This window comes from Perognathus longimembris, chromosome 23 (assembly GCF_023159225.1).
Source record: "Perognathus longimembris pacificus isolate PPM17 chromosome 23, ASM2315922v1, whole genome shotgun sequence".
In the NCBI taxonomy this organism is placed as follows: Eukaryota; Metazoa; Chordata; class Mammalia; order Rodentia; family Heteromyidae; genus Perognathus; species Perognathus longimembris.
The window spans coordinates 8,899,740-8,916,053 of record NC_063183.1 but is presented as its reverse complement, the minus strand read 5'-3'; positions in this window follow the sequence as shown (position 1 = coordinate 8,916,053).

The window sequence follows — 16,314 nt, the reverse complement described above, 5'->3', positions numbered from 1 at the left end:
GGAAATCAAAACACAGATGTTTATGGGAAGAGCTGTTAACTTTTATGGCATCTTTCCTTCTTAAGACCTTCCTGTAGGATCCTGTTCATTCATCTCTCAAGATGTTTGTCTGCTTATTCTTTCAGCCGTTCTTTAATGACCACCTAGAAGGTACCTGCCATGCTGTGCATTTCTAAAAATTCCAAACCAGTGTCAAACTAGACAAAGGACAGAGAATAAAGGAGACTGTGGAGTACCTGACAGCACATAGCACATCATTGCTCTTACTAAGTGCCTGGTGTGGCGTGCTGTGGCTATCTCTGTCTCCCTTTACCAGATTGGATGGCCCACTGGTGCAGAAGGATAGTAGAGGCATTGAGGTGTCTAGCTCTGAAGTCAGACCTGCTAGGTTCGAATCTTGGCCTTACCACTTGCATTCTGAATATCTGATCTTGGAAATTTTACTTACTCTCTTTAGTGATTAAGTTTTCATACCTTTGAATTGGAGTATTCATAGTTCCTATCTTGTGGGAGTGTGAAAAATACTAAATGAGCAAAATGTCTAGAATGATGATCTTGTGGTAGTTAGTGCTCAACAAACACTGAGTTCTGATGGCATTTGATTCTGTGTGTGACACACACACACACACACACACACACACACACACACATACTATCCCTGGGGATTGAACTCAGGGCCTGGCCACTGTCCCTGAGCTATTTTGTGTAAGCCACTGATCTACTTCTGGCTTTTTAGTGGTTAGAGATAAGAATCTCATGGACTTTCTTGCCTGGTCTGGCTTTGAACTGCAATCTTCAGATCTCTGCCTCCTGAGTAGTTAGGATTACAGGGGTGAGCCTGTGATTCTTAGAGGGGGAATCCATTCTGAATGGGCGAAGTGTTGGGCTTTGGGCTCATGCGAGGACTTTGTTTCTCTTCCTGGTGCAGCAGGACATGTTTCAAGCCACATGGGGAGCCTCTGCCATCTAAGCTCATAGCATCCATCACACAGAATGAATTTTTCTTGGCTGTTCTTTCACCTGGAGGGCAAAAGATAATGAAGCGATCCAACTTGAAATAAAAGTTGCAGTAGAATGTCCATTTCTTGTTGAAGGAATCTTTCAGCTGTGGCACTGTGTACAGTTTCATAGGGGTTATTGATGAAATGCCTTGTGTCATTATATTCTGCATTCTACTTGAAGGAAGAGCGATAATGCTGTGCTCATGCCTAGGGAAGGTGGACTCCTGTCCAAATGGAGAGTATTCATGGAGATGCCATCCGTGCATAAGGCTGGGTTACACAGTCATGAAGTCTAGGCTCTACCACTTGAGCCATGCTTCTAGTTATTTTTGCTATAGTTCTTTTTTGGAGATAGGGTCTTGCTTTTTGCCTTTGCTAGCTTAGACAGAAATCCTCCAATGTATACTCTCCGTTGCACCTGGGATGACAGACATACAGCAGTGTCCTGGCTATAGGTTGAGATGGGGAATATTGCAAACCTTTTGCCATGGTTTGCCTCAAACCATGATCCTTCCTATCTTGGCCTCCCAAGGAATCATTTACCTTAAGGAGATCTTAGATTTTTCACTGGTTGGTTGGAACCTAGCATTGCCATTGGGAATGAACTTGCCAGACAGTACAGTCTAGTACAGAGTTTTCCAAACTTGAATGCACTTACACAAATCACCTGATAATCTTGTTAAAAGGCAGCTCATGGTCCAGCAGTTCTGGGATACAGTCTGGGATGCTGTCTTTCTAGTAGGTGTGGGATGATGATGAGGCTGCTCTCCAATGGCCACCCTTTGGGTAGCAAAGAAACATCGTTTCTGTCAGGTTTCTCTGGCTTGCATACAGCCTGTTTAATGAGAGAGACACTGCTCTCATATTAACTGCATTATTGAACTTGATTATTCCTTTATTTATTCATAGAGTCAATAAATATTTATTGAGCTACTCCTGAATTGTTATAACACATCAGTTCAATTCCAAATCAGTGTTTCTCAGCCTTAGCACTATTGCATTTGGGAACAGGAGAATTCTGTGTCACAGGGGGCTGGCCTTGTACATTGTAGGGTGCAGTAGCATTCCTGTCCTCTGCAATCTAGATGCCAGTAGCACTCCTTTTTCAAGTTGTGGCAATAAAAGATGTTTCCAGAAGTTGTTTAGTTTCTCCTAGGGGACAAAAATCACCCTGACAGAGAATTCAGAATCTGGTGAGTTGTGACAGCTGAATCTATCACCATATACCATGAATGCTCGTCCAAAGTACTTTGATATATAGGAGCATTCTGAACCTTGCCAGGAAAACAGTTTCCCAGAGGAAGTGGCCCAAATTTCATGGCAAAACTGAACCTAGAACCCAGGTCTTCTGAGAGGCCATGCCCTGAGATCTGCCCCGCTATGGCCCTCTCTCCACTTTCCTACTTGTCTTTGGCTTAGAGAAGTTGCTGGTTTCCTTCGGCTTACTGCTTTCTCTTTTGAGATGACAACAATAGCATGAAAAGAATGAGAACATTTCCGCTTGTATTTAGAGATGTCGTGTTGGTTCGATAGTTAAGAGTGCTCTAGTACTTGCCTGGTCCCACGGTTCACTACCTAGTTTAACTCTTGGTCTCTGGCTGGTTCACAAGTGGAATGGATTGGCAGCACTCTCTCTATACCTCATGCTGTTGTGAGGAGACAGAAAGTGCCTGTAGCTACTCACTGCCCACAGTACTCTTCAATACCTCCTTGGCATCTCCTGTTCTGGATTTCCTATTTAGACAAATCCAAGTCCCTTCTCTTTCTTTCCAGGATTTTGATAGATGAACTCTTACCCAAAGTTAAGGACATGATTCCTTTCTATTGCTAGAATCAACTTTTCGCCCCATTCCCTCCTCCGCCCCCAACATCTAACAAAAGAAGGCCTGCAGGAAGCCTTTGTGATGCTGTGATAAAGGAAGCAATCGGTGTTGGGTCTCCATCTCTAGTTCCTAGCACCGAGCTCCTAAAGCCCTGGTCATTTTTTTTTTTTTTGAGTGATGGGAACGAGAGGAGCGGTATTTTGTTATTGATAATGAGCTACTTTCAACCACACCTGACACTCATGCAGTGTCTCTGATGGGACATCATGATGGTGATTGGTACCTGGAGCAACTAAGCATGTGACTAGCCCCTCCTTGCCTTTTTGGGAGGGGCTGGGAGGGCAGTTGGGAAAGGCTGTGTTAGCCAGTTGTGCCTCCCACAGTGGACCTTCCAGGGAGTTACTGAGTTGCTGAACACAGTCACATGTCAGGAAGATGGGGTACTCCAGCTCCAGGGAGACTTGTAAGCAAGATCCTTCTGGACCTTGACCCATGAGCCTCTTCATCAGATGCTCACTTGTGCCTATTGTAATAAATTGTACCGGGGCTGTGAGCCACTCCAGAAAATTATTAGACACAGGAGGGGACACTGTAGCAACCCTGGATTTATACAGGAGACCCAGTCCTTGTGACCTGCGGTTAGAGTTGGCACAGTCTTAGAGGACCGAGCCCTTCACTGTCGGGTCCAGTGGTAATTCTGGGAAGCAAGTGTCAGTGTCTGAGGGAGCCCTGGGTTCCCAGCTGGCCTACAGAGAGATAGATAAATGATAGTAGATGGGGGAAACAAAACCAAAACACAGGCTTGACGTCAGAAGTGGTGAGAGTAGAGACAGATCTTAGCTTCCTATTCCTCCTCTGTGAATAGAAGGCAATGAACGTGTAGTCAGATCTGACCAGGAGCCACCAGCAAGCTCCAGGGATGAAGCCTGTGGTCACTGGACCTGAAGGTGAGGGGTGGCTGGGAGGTTTAGTGAGAGCAAGTGACAGTGACTTCCCAGAGTCCTGCCACTGCCCTTTAGTAAGCTATAGGTCCACAGGCACAGCTCTTGACCAATTATATCATCCCTCCACCCTTTCCTGGAGAGGACTGAGACTGAGGGATGGGACAGGAGTGGGCTACTTCCTGCTGGGTGCTGGTGGCTCACGCCTATAATCCTAGCTGCTCAGGAGGTTGAGAGCTAAGGACTGAAGTTTGAAGCCAGTCTGGGCAAGTAACTCCACAAGACTCTTATCTCCAATAAATTACTCAAAAAAGCCAGAAGTGGCGCTGTGACTCAAGTGGTAGAGCACTCACCTTGAGCACAAAGAGGCTGAGGGGCAGTTCCCAGGCCCAGAGCTCAAGCCCTAGGACCTGCAAAGAAAAACCAAAAGTGGCATCCTCCCCTCCAAGGGCATGAGGAGATGCGGGGTACCATCTTCATTTAGGGTGAAATGCGGGTGGGGCTCATGGCATGTCCATTGTCTTTGTTTGTAGTATCGTCTCATTTTTATGCCACGTTTTTGGTTTCTGGGCAGCTTGCTGTTTTCACTTAGTAGTCTCTGTATAACCCTGGCAGAGAATTATAATGGTATTCTAAGAGCCACAGGAGACTACTGGATGCTTTTGAACATGCGGGTGTGTTTTCTCTTTAAATTATTCCAGATCAAGTCTAGCAGCATGAGTGGTAAAACTTCCTAGGACTTCAGCTGCCCAACCCTTGCTTGTACCTACAGTTTCAGCCAGGAAAATATTCTAGATTTTCCAAGTGCCAGTGCCCACCTCTCCTTAATGTTCTCACACTCAGTCTGCTGCCACCCCCCCCCAGACACTCTAAGTGTCCCCATCACTCCCTGTTCTCTTTGTACTTGCTTGCAGTTGCTATATCTGAAGAACTGATTTCCTTTCAACTCTCACTTCTTTGAAGTCCTATCCCTTTGAATTATTTTCCCCTCTTTTATTCTCAGGGAAAAATTCCTAATGGTTGTTTTTATGAGCATCGGCAACAGGGTGCATGCTACTAGCAAATATACCCCGGAGCGTTCTCATAGTGAGCAAGTAAATACCAGATAATTGCAGGCAGGGAAAGCATCTATTTGTAGCACTATTTAATGATCATTAAATTAATACATTCAGGGGCTGGGGACTCATTTCCATAGGGTCAGTTATTTTGGGCATTGGGCAGACAACTATTGACTTTTTCCTTGTTTCTTTTCTCTTTCTGTGGATATCACCATTGTGGAAGTATCAAATCAAAGTATTTCCATTTTACCTTCTTAATGCCTTTCTGTAATTCCTCCAAATGGCAATTATTGTTTTCTCATAAAGTACACCCCCTGCTTAGTTTTAAAAATTTTATGCCATTATTGAAGTATAATTGAAATGCAATAAGCTGCGTGTATTTAAAGTGTGGCGTTTGATGAGTGTTCATTTGTCTGTACACCATTGAAGCCATTATCACTATTAGAAGAGTGAATATATCCATCACCTTCCCAAAGTTCTTCTGTGGCCCTTTGTAATCTTTTTTTCCTACCTCTTTCCCTTCCATTCCTGGGACCATTTGACTTGATTTCTGTCATGGTAGATTAGTTTGCATTTTCTAGAATTTTATACAGATGGACTTACACCATTTTTTTTTTTTTTTTGCCAGTCCTGGGTCTTGGACTCAGGGCCTGAGCACTATCCCTGGCTTCTTTTTGCTCAAGGCTAGCACTCTGCCTCTTGAGCCACAGTGCCACTTCTGGCCATTTTCTGTATATGTGGTGCTGGGGAATTGAACCCAGGGACTCATGTATACCAGGCAAGCACTCTTGCCACTAGGCCATATCCCCAGCCCCACCATTTTTTTTTTTTTTTTTTTTTTTTTTTTGGCCAGTCCTGGGCCTTGGACTCAGGGCCGGAGCACCGTCCCTGGCTTCTTCCCGCTCAAGGCTAGCACTCTGCCACTTGAGCCACAGCGCCGCTTCTGGCCGTTTTCTGTATATGTGGTGCTGGGGAATCGAACCTAGGGCCTCGTGTATCCGAGGCAGGCACTCTTGCCACTAGGCTATATCCCCAGCCCCATTTTTTTTTTTTTTGAGAGGTTGAGGTCTAGTTACTTTCCCTTAGCATTAGAGTGTTGAACTTCATCCTCTTGTTGCATGAATTAATCATTTATTTCTCTTCCTTTTTGTTGTGTGGATGGGTGCACTTGTAGTATAGTATCTATTTGCTACTCGTTTCCATGGAAAATTCATTTGTATGTGGACTGCAATGGGCCACCCTCAATGGAGAGGGGACGGGGCTACGGAGCCATGTGATGCATTCTCATCACGCAAGAGGATTGTTAGGGCTTGGGTATAGAGTGCAAGCATCAAGAAGCAAGTCCAGGGGCTGGGAAGTCCTAGTGGCAAGAGTGCTTGCCTCCTACACATGAAGCTCTCGGTTCGATCCCCCAGCACCACATATATGGAAAACGGCCAGAAGGGGCGCTGTGGCTCAGATGGCAGAGTGCTAGCCTTGAGCGGGAAGAAGCCAGGGACAGTGCTCAGGCCCTGAGTCCAAGGCCCAGGACTGGCCAAAAAAAAAAAAGAAGAAGAAGCAAGTCCAGACTCTGTTACAAAATAACTGTCAGATTGGCAATGGGGAGCCATGGAAGCATTTTTGATGAATTGTATTGTATAAAGTTAATTCTGACAGTACAAATGAAAAGGATTCTCTTTCTCTTGAGATGTGGGGCCTGCCCTGTCTGTCTGTCTGTCTGTCTGTCTGTCTATTGATCTATCTTCTTTAGACTCCCTTGGGGAGGCTGAGAGCTATCTTTTCTGTTGCCAACCTCACATGCATTTGGCTTTAAAAACCAAAGCGATGGAAACTGTGCTTGCTTGGGCTTCCACCTTGGTGTTCTTTGCACAGAACTGTGGGTTTCCAGGAGTCAGTACTGCAGAGAAGGTGGGTCCTTGTATAATGGTCTTTGGCTCAGGCCCCTGTGTCACTTGCCAGAGCTTTGCAGGGGTAGTCTTTCCTGGTGTGTCCATCTGGCAAGATGCTGACAGAAACCATCTGGATAATAGAGGTAAAGTGAGAGGGCAGACCTTGACTTTCCCATCATCTGTGTGTGTGCTGTCCTGTGCTGACATTTAGCTGGGACACACGAGTGTGTGTGTGTCATTGTTAAAATCCTGAAAGACTTCCATGTTGGGTGGTACATAACAATTTCTCTGTGAACCCTTATTACTGGAGGCCCTGGGTCATGCACAAAAAAATGGGTCCTAGGATCCTGCTTTAATGCAAACTATCCTTCCTGATTGGACAGTTATCCATATTACCAAGGATATTATAGTTATTGAATGTTATAAATTTATATCATCTTCAAGAAACACCAATTAGTAGCATAACAGTGATATCAGTCTGATACAGCAGACAGCCTGAACCATATAAATATATGAGGCTGTGCTGGAAGGGTACTTCTACTTTTAGAAACAAATAATGCACTAGAATTCTTTTCTAAATTGGCTTACATGGCTCACCAGTAAACCAGCAGTGTTTGAGGAGGACCCTGTCCTTGGGAGTCACCCAAGCAAATTGAAATGAACATCGAGCTGAGGTTTCTATTTTGCAGAAACTTGAGCAATTCAGTGTCAACTTCTAAGTCAACTTCTAGGTCCGTAGCTGACTTTTCTGAACAGGGACTATTGTCTTTTCTCCCTAATAACAATAGGTTTAGAGAAGCAGTCCTTTTTGTTGCTGTTAAATTCAATATGATTTTCATCATACTTGATTTTTAGACACTGAAATTGCCCATAATTGTGTCTGTCCCATCTCTATGGTAATATGGACAATTATAATGGATTATCCTTTGTTTTCCTAGTCATTTGTTGATGCCTTTTTTGTTGTAAGCATGTGAAAACATAAGGCAATTTCACCAATTACTGGTAATGTTATTCAGATATTTAATTTATTTTCTGCATGCATAATCAGCCATAAATACATTTTAGCTAATGGAGATGACAAGGGTGTAATATAATTTGAGCCCAAACAAATTCAAAATAACATTAAGAAGGAGATACAAAACCATGGGAAGGAAAGAAGTAGGGAACTTGATCTATCTTTAGTGTTTTGCATGTCAAATCTTCTAAGTGGACCAGGCCTTTTAGGTTAAAATAAAATAGAAAAGGGCCTAATACAGTACATGCTGCCAAGCTGGCACTCGATGAAGAACCCTTTCCATTTGTATCTCTAAACACTTCATTAACTATGTCCATGTCCCCCAAAAGTTTATCAGTTGAAATCTCATCTCCAGTGAAATGGTGTTTGGAAATGGGATCTTTGGGAGGTAATTAGGTCATAAAGTTGGAGTGATAGCATTTCAGCACTATAACAAAATACCTAAGATACTTAAGTAACAAGAAAAAAAGGTTGGCTTTGGTTCACCATGTTAGAAATTCCGGCCCTTGATCAATTGGTCCTGTTGCCTTGGGCCTGTGCTAAGACAGCGCATCATAGTGTGTCAGGGCACGACAGAATGAAATCACTGCAGAAGGAAGCAAGGGAGAGGAAAGGGGCCAAAGTCTCATAGTCCCCTGTAGGATCTCCCCCCACCCCCCATGACCTAAGTACCTTCTGCTAGGCTCCACCTCCTAAACACCACACAGCTCCCCATAGCACTGAACCTCGAGGAGACTGGACCTAGGGAGACACCTGAAATCCCAGCTATCGAGACCTTCAGACATTGGATGTGAGAGACGGTTCTTTTTCTCAGCCTCAGGAGGATACCATAAGAAGACAGCTCTCTACAAACCAGGAAGAAAGCCCTCACCCATCCCTGGATCTGCCAGTACCATGGCCACCACAGCTTCCACAAGCCTGAGAAAGAAATGTTTAAACCATCTATCATATGGTATTTAAAAAAATTATTATTGCAGTCTGAGCAGACTAAGATGGTGGTATTGATCCCTCTTTTCAAACTCTTCCCTCCAGCCCAACAGTCGAACCTTAGGACACATAGGAGAGTTACCATCAATTCAGAAAGCGTGACATTAAAGAGTCAGGGTTTGTATCAAGGGGAAAAGAAGAAGTAAAAATTCCTTTAACTTCCCCTCCCCATCTCTAGAAAGTACCTGTGCCACACTGCAGCTCAATTCTGCCTCCTAAGTGCCATCCTGATGCAGGTATCATTTTGGGGATACCTTTCTGTTTTGATTTCTTGAGTTTACTAAACTCTGCTAAACTAGGAATATTTCTGTTCTCTAAAAGGCTCCCAGCATCTGTCCAAGATCCCCCCCCCACAACTTTTCCTCTTCAAATATTGATCATGCCAGGGAGAAACATATTTAGTTGCTAATCTGCCTTTACCACCTGCCGGTCTCCATTTCTGTTACAGAGGCTGAGTGACTGGTCTGGTTTCTGGCTACCTTCCCATTGGATGGCATGGGAGAGCCAGGGTAACCAGCCTCAAGTCTGGATGCTCTCCTCATTTTTGTCATTCCAGGAAGGCCTGTGTTGGGTTTTGTTAAATTAATGTTGCCTCATCCAGAGGGAAAGCATGTGAATGAATGATGAGCATGCAGCTTCTCGGGGTGAAACCTCCTACTACACTGTGTTCTTCCTGGCTCACCAAGCCATCTGGGGCCCCTTGTGGTGCTCAGTGTAACTGAGTTTGGAGGTTCTTCATTGCCCTGCAGTAAGAGAAGATATTGCATTTATATCCAGGGGTGGAGAAAGATCTGAGTGTGTGGGGCTTGGCTGAGGAAGGGTGGAATGGCTTGGCTGTTATGGGAGGTTATGGAGGGTTTTGAAGTGTGGCAGCCTGTGTCCACCTGCTAACTCTCCAAGGCTGGTTTCTTTTGCTGATTTGTTCCGTCAGCCAGGCAGTCCAGCAGAAGGGAATTATGATGCTTGTTTCAGCCTCTGGGTGTAGGTTCATGTGTTAAAAGCCTGACCAACCAATTCAGGACTGCAGACTGTCACCCGAGGTCATGTATTCCCCCCCCCCCACACACACACAAAAGGAAATATTTGCCCTTTGACAGCCTTGTTCAAGGGAGGCATTTTACATGTCTGACATACTTTCCAATAGCCACGCACCTTTAGGAAACAGTTCGCTGTTTGTCAGTGAGTGGCTGAGAGTTTGAGGGATGGAATACAAGATTCACCTGTGGTCTTCATGTGGCCTGTGCCACTGGGACTGATACTAAATCCTATGACCTGTAGAAATATGCCGGGCTCGGGTCGCCTCCCCTGGCATGGGGGGTCAGGCTCTACTCTAATCGCTCCCTTTCTCACCCTCTCCCCTGGTCACCCGACCCGCAGGTAAGGCCAGAGTGGAGTGGGGGGCTCAGGAAAGACATCAGGTGCACGCGGCCGTACGAGATCACTTTACCTCCCTCCTTACCCGTGAAGAAAGCCAGGCGTACGCGGATCTCAGAGACGCTTCAAGAGCAAATCTGATTTAATAAGGGAGTGGCTAGCAGTTGATATAGTAGGGGGCGACGAGAGAAGGGGTGATCGACCAAAGAGCTGGCGATAGGCTGGCGAGCTTGTCATAGGACCCCCTCATGAGCTAATGTAACTTGCTTAGCACCACCCCAGGGGGAAAGCCCATGAGAATGGGGAGCACATGGGCTGGCGAGAAAGTTGGGGGGGCTGGCTGCAAAGCCAGTTCTTCTGGTTCTGGACCCAGAGAATTGTGGCCTGCTTCCGCATTCCCCCAGGACTGGGGGAAGGGCGGTGTCTGGGGAGTGCTCTCCATTGCCCTTCCCCCTCAAGGCCAAAGCTGAACCCCAACAGAGATAGACCTAAACTATGGAGGTCCCAAGCAAGACTGGTCAATACATGACAGAGCACGGATGGATGTTTCCACTGCTCTCCCTCTAGGCTGTGTGGCGCCATTGCAGAATGTTTTCTATGTCAGAGTCTGAATGCTGGTCTCTGCCTGACTTTGAAGCTGGTGCTATTAATCTCAATGATGCTGAGCCATAGGATGCTTAGTAGTGTGGTCACATTCTGAGCCATGCTTGGTTAGCTGGCCTGGTTATTGTATGTATGTTATAGAATTACCTAGGCAAAGGAGCATGGCTATGACATCACTACACAAGAAAGCATGATGGGAACCTTGCCACTGATGTGATCCATTGTTGATCGACTCACCACAGTGTGACCTATAGTGGCAGCTGTGGCCCCCTGGACACCAAATCATGGACATCATTGGTGTCTGATCAAGTGCTCATTAATTGTGATGGCTTCCTCTCGACTCTGTGTTGTTGGGTAGCAACCATTTTGAAGCAATGAGCTATAGATGTGCTGAATATAGAATGTGTGAGTATATGTTTTAGATGTGCTTTTATGGAGTAAAAGACCCAGATTGTTGAAAATTGCATTGATCTGATGTATGTCCTGCACTAGTTCTGCTTTCATGCTTCCAGATCTTCTCTGAAGGTAGTAAACGCACACCTTTAGCTCTACTACAGAGCTAGACAGCATCAGAGGGATGTTTTATCCTATGCATTCTCTTTTCTCCACTATTTAGGGATCCAAAGCTGGATTGTCTGGATGTTTCTGTCCTACCAATCCTACTGCCCTGACTTAGTCTTCCTTAGGTAAACGTTCAAAGTACAGCCAGGGAGCCATTGGCTCAGGCCTGTCATCCTAGCTAATCAGGAGGCTGAGATTTCAGGGTCGTGGTGCAAAACCTGTCTGGGCAGGAAAGTCCGTGAGACTCCTATCTCCAAGCAACCACCAGAAAACCGGAAGTGGTGCTGTGGCTCAAAGTGGTAGAGTGCTAGCCTTGAGTGGAAAAGCTCAGGGACAGTACTCAGGCCCCTAGTTCAAGCTCCTCCCCCCACCCAATAAAAATAATGTTCAAAGTACATCAGAGTTCTCTCACTAGGCTCTCCATTCTTTCTGGACATCAGTATGATTGGGTTGGAAAGGAGTGATCTCAGGGCAGGATGACCTTTCCTTATCCCTGAACAAATTGCGTCAGGTAAGGCTTGTGAGCCAGTGCCAGTGGACAGGCAGAGCCTTCCCTGAGGGTGAGGCCTCTTGAAATAAAATGTCTCTTGTCAACTTTCTGTGGCCATTGTGAGTATTTTAGAAATTTGATATTTTCTCTTCCTACACACTATCACCAGGAGTTAAGACAATGTTTTCCATTTGTATAACAGTTCTTTCCCCCCTGTAGTTTAGTTGTTTGAAAGTGTGCACCTAAGTGTTTTTATGAGCACTTTGATATGACATAACTTAGCAACCGTTCATCATGACCTCCTATGTGCAAAACGGAAGGGAAGCCACTGGCTTTCTTTCTTTTTTCTTCCTTTCTGCACTGAAGTTTGCAGATGAAACCAAAAGTTTGCTTTTGATGCACCCCTGTGGCTCATGGATGCTAGTAATGGTGTCAATTCTCCACCTATACCATGTCACAACTTTGCAATATGACTTCATAGGCACTGTTTCTGTGCCCTGTGCATTTGGGTTTACCTTACTTTTGTTTGCCATAGCCAACACAGAATGGGTGATTTAACAGCTGAGAATTTTCTCAGTGTTTTGGAGGCAGGGAGTCCATCACCAAGCCTTATATGTCTTATGATTGGTTGACTGTTAGCTGGGACAAAGCCTTACTTGTCTGACTGCTGCTGGGGTAATGTCTTCTGATTGGTTGGTTGGCTAATGACTCAATGAACCCTGTCATCTGTTAATATGTTTGGTTTAATAGATTTTGTTTCTCCTGAGGACTCCCTCCTTAGCTTGCAGATGGCTGCCTTCTCCTTGCCTCCTGTAGTCCTTACTTGCTTGTATTCCTTCTAGCTCTTCTCCTCATAAAGAGTTGAGTTCTGTTGGATTAAGGTCCACTCTTATGAATTCATTTTATCTTAATTATCCCTTTAAAGGCCCATCTCCAAATACAATCACATGGGTGGCTACAGCTTCATATGCATACAGAGAGCATAACACCTTGTACATTACGTAGGCCACTGGAGTGTAGTGAAAATGACCATGTCTTTTTTGAACCCAGACATCAGTAGGCCTTTTCTTTCAACATTCTCTATTGGAACTTTGCCCAGCCAGCATGAAAGAGCCTGATGAATGTAGAGAATCATAGGGTTCTGTGTGTCTTTAGCCAACCAACCAATCATAAGACATGTAAGGCTCGTAAGACATGTAAGCTAACATCCCACAAGACTGGTAAGGCTGTTTTGCTCACCTATAGATGCGTCAACCTAATTGTTTCAAGTCATTGAGTAATAAGGGGCTTTGTTATCCAATATGAGTTACTGATATGGGTGATGATAACTGATAACAATTTAAATTTTCATTTTGCTTAAGCAGAGGGTGGTCATAATCTGCGTTTGGAGGAGGTTAATATTCTGTGCTCCTGGCAAAGATTTTCTGAGGTATCCAGTCATCTACCTATGTCAGGAAGTGTGAGGCATCCGGTCACCTGCATGTAGAAGAACGAACACTGAATGGCTCCCTGCCCCCCAACAACTTGCATTACAGCTCACTTTGGGAGAAGCTGTTTTTATTTGGAAAAGTACAGTAGAGATAATTATATTCCTGATATAATCAGAACTGGTAGTTGGCTGGTTAATCTTGCAGAAGAATTAGAGCTGTCTGTTAGCTATGAGCTTCCGGCCTTGTGTGGAGAGCAATCAATCTGTTTTGCAGAGGAAACGAAGGGGGGCTGGTTTTCATGAGGTAGATCTGCTATTGGCAGTTGGAGCAATACGTCCATAGCTTGTGGTCCTCTCCATAGGCAAAGGCCAGGACCTAGATGCATCTTCTGAGAAGAGGAAGAAATCACTGTTATACAGAAAATCAAGTTCAAATCATAGGTGTGGAAATAATGTTCTTTCTTGTTTATTAATGCAGAGTACTGCACCTCTCTAAACAATTCTTTGGACCCATACTTGGGAGTTTGATGAAATTAAGAACCTTATCATATTCACCCAATTCTGTCAGTGTCTGGCAGATATTAGGTACCACCTACTGGCCAAATTGTTAAAGGAAGCTAGTACCATTTGGTTAAAAAAAAAAAAAAAAGAACCTCTTTTCAATCTGGCAGCCATTTCTTTTAGGAAGAAAACCACCATTGTTTAGGAAAACAGCTTAGTGGGATCCTCTTGGTTCTGGAGAGGGATGATGGAGTTTCAGTCAGGAAGGGAAGAGGGAATTAGAGACTGGCAAAACAGGTGGGCAGGAATAGCAGTAACTGGGGAGTTCTCACTTTTCTGGAGGAGGAAGAAAAATGATGAGGAAGAGGAGGAAGGGGGACTTGGGGGTTGAGCCCAGTGGTCTCAGAAATTCTGTTGACAGATTGCCTGGCTTGATGGGGTTTATACACCCATGAGGACTCCAGCACTAGGGGTTTGGCTGTGCTGTGGTGTGAAAATCTTTGGCAGTGTTCCACACTTTCAGTAAGAGCCGATGGCGTGTGCACACAGGGAATCAGTACAACAACTCAGGCAGTGTGAGTTGAGCGAGGCCCACACTCCGTGGTCTCCCCTGAATCGTGAGACACCGGGCTGGCAACAGTCCAGCGATGTGACAGCCGTTCCCTGAGATCTCAGGATTCTCCAGAGATGGGAATGGATGCTGAGCTTTTCCACAGCCATATGGCGGATGTCTTCACTAATGCCATCGGAATTTCGAGAGAGCAGATGAGGTAGGGAAGCCGATGTCAGGGGGGTGCAAGTGTCATTCTAGACATCAGGAAGGCAGACTTCCCAGGGGACTGAGAAGTGGGTGGACGCATGGCGCTGCAATGAGCAGGCCTTCTGGGTAAGGATGCTTCAGTGCCTCTCATGATGGAGCTCGGTAAGGGACACAGGGACGCCGTGCGGATGTTGTCTGCATCCACTTTGTGTCTTCAAGCACGTTTAAAGGAATGATGTATCTCCTTCTTCTTGGAAATGGTGATTATAGCACTCTTCACTGATGAAGCTTGTGCAAACGTGGTCCTCCCTCATCTCTTCCGTATTGTGACTTAGGTAATAGGAATTTCTAGATAACCATTTCACAGAAAAGTTCTGCCAGCCTCTGATGATTATAATAGGTTTTATGTTAGAGAATTTCTCCTTTGCCCCTTGAGGGTCTCCCAACCTCCTCTCTGTGTGCATCTTGGATCATACAGTAATTCAATCGCTTAGTCACAGAGAGAGAGAGAGAGAGAGAGAGAGAGAGAGAGAGAGAGAGAGAGAGCGCACTGAGAGGCAAAGCCTTTGATTCTCTTTGCTAAGGAGGTTTGGTCCTCAAAAGACCTCCTTGTCAAGGTCTGGGTTATGGGAATTGTATCAGGACAGGAGCCAGGGGCTTCCACATCTGTCCTACTCTTGACATGTGTTTCTTAGAGTAGGTAACACTCACGTCTAAGAGTTCTCTGCTTGAGGAAGGTGGGGCGTCTTGATGACTCCCAGGCCCCTACCTCTACCCAAACCCTTGGTTGTGGGGGCTGCACCTTTGAGATGGAATCTTGGGTAGCTGGAAGGAAACTGTAAGCTTCCTGATGATATGGCATTTAAATTCCTAGAGTTCCTCAACCCAGGCTTCAGATTCTGACTTTCCCCCACTCACCAATTGACTCTCACTTAGTTTAGTTAGTGTGTACCACTCTTTCCTGCCATAACCTCAGCATCTGAAAATTATTATCAAGCAAGTTGCTGTTTTTCTTAAAACAACAACAACAACAACAACAACAAAACCCCCCACAAAGAACACTGTTGCCTGCATTCTGCTCCGGGGATTCTGATTTAATTAGTTAGGGCTGCAACCTAAACATTGGGGAAAACATCTGATTCTAATTTCTGTGTAATGTTTCATTGTATAGTATGACTTCATCATATATTTATTTATGTTACATTGCTGGGTAATTGGATGGGTTCCAGTTAGGGGCTTTTGAGAAAAATGTAGCTATAAGCCTGACACCAGTGGCTCACACCTGTAATCCTAGCTACTCAGGAGGCTGAGATCTGAAAGATCATAGTTTGAAGCCAGCTTAACAGAAAAGTCCAGGAGACTCAGTTTCCCAAGTAACCAGGGAAAAATGCCAAGCTAGAGGTATGGCTCAGGCGGCAGAGCGTGGGCCAGAACATGAGCAAGATGAGCAAGCAAGCCAAACAAATGTGAGATTCTGAGTTCAAATTCTGATACTAGCCAAAAAAGTAGCTCTGTTCTTGACAGACCTTTATCATATTTTGCACAGGCAAGTATACATTATCTGTTGTTAGTATGACTTCATTGGTTTCTGTATATCCTTATATACATTTCACTTTGATTTTACTTTCAACTTTCTGTTTTTATGTTAAGATTCTGTAAGTCTCATAAACATCTTATCTTGTTATTTTTATCCAGGCTAAAAATATATTTAATTAGATCATTTAGTCCACTGACATTTGGTGTTAAAATGTATCTTCTAGCTTTTGTTTTCTTTTAGGACAATCAATTACATTTTGTTATTCAATTTCACCCTTTTTTTTTAGCTAATTAGTATATATTCCCTTATTTTCTGTTTGGTGGTTTCAGTAGAAATTTCAATGTG